The 1,086-nt window shown below is 47.4% G+C and overlaps 1 pseudogene; it reads right to left on the bottom strand.

Annotated features, from left to right (window-relative positions):
* Positions 1 to 243: 243 nt before the first annotated feature.
* On the bottom strand, positions 244 to 887 carry LOC119001761 (28S ribosomal protein S7, mitochondrial-like; annotated as a pseudogene).
* Between the last annotated feature and the right edge of the window lie 199 nt (positions 888 to 1,086).

Here is a 1,086-nt window from a genome sequence, read left to right as displayed (position 1 = left end):
GGGAAAATCCAAGTCCAAATATTGTCTCTTTGCCAGAAGACAGAGCAGGGAGAGCACGTTCTAGCCCACAAGGGAAGGACTAACAGGCAGTAAACACACTGCTCCATCTGTCCTGTGAGGCGTGCCTGCCTGGCCTTCAAAAGAAGGTGTATCCTGCATCACGGCATTTTTCATTGTAGTAGTATCTCACATTGTTTCTTGCAGCAGAGAGGCTGGGCTCGTCCAGGAGCCTCTACCCTCCCTCTACCACCAGCAGTTGTGGGCCAGGGCATGGTGGGTGTTAGCCCTCTTGTACGTGTCGTGCTTCCTCTTAACTACAGGGCACTGGTTGTGAAAAGCCTCCAGCAGCTCACTCCAGCAGCTTCTCTGGCATCAGCATCCATCCTCAGTGCTCCTCCCTGCACTCAGTAATCATCCACTTCATAGCCTCCAATGGGCTAGCAGCACAGGGACCTGACAGAAATGGCCATGCTTTCACAGCCCAATCACAGGCTCCCAGTTTTTTAGTGCTTGGTGAAAGATGGTGTAGGGGCTGCGTTCAATGGTTGCCTGTTGCTGAAGAAGCGGCAAGATACTTCTCAAAGTGCTTCGTTTTCACAGCTTCCAGAGTCTGTATTATGAGGGATCGGGCCAGTACTTTGTTTCCTTTCATCATCATGTTGGTGAATGTACTGATCAACAGGTCTTCAAACACAGCATGTTTTCATCACTGAGGCAGCTCTGATATGCTGAGTCTTCCTGAGCTCCCCAATCAATTTCTCCTCAGTTTCTGCCACAGCAGTAATATTCCTTGTCAGTCTGAGGATCCCTGTACTCAGGGCCATAGTGGCTCCACCTCAGCTGGGTTAGCCCTGGAAACTACAGGACAGCACTCAGCAGGCACAATGCTGGGTCCAATCACCATCGCGCTGCCTTCACCGTCCCATGCACTGTTTTATGTGAATAAGATTCTCAGCAGCTTAAACTAGAGTAATAAAAAGCAGAAATACAATTGATGCTTAATTCACATCTTACTATTAATTATTATTTTTCATGGATATATAAACTAAAAATGTACCCAAATACATTGTATCAAGTGTTTCTAAT

This window comes from Sturnira hondurensis, unplaced genomic scaffold (assembly GCF_014824575.4).
Source record: "Sturnira hondurensis isolate 20B ecotype Veracruz unplaced genomic scaffold, ASM1482457v3 Scaffold0017131, whole genome shotgun sequence".
In the NCBI taxonomy this organism is placed as follows: Eukaryota; Metazoa; Chordata; class Mammalia; order Chiroptera; family Phyllostomidae; genus Sturnira; species Sturnira hondurensis.
This window is presented reverse-complemented; position numbering and strand designations above follow the sequence as displayed.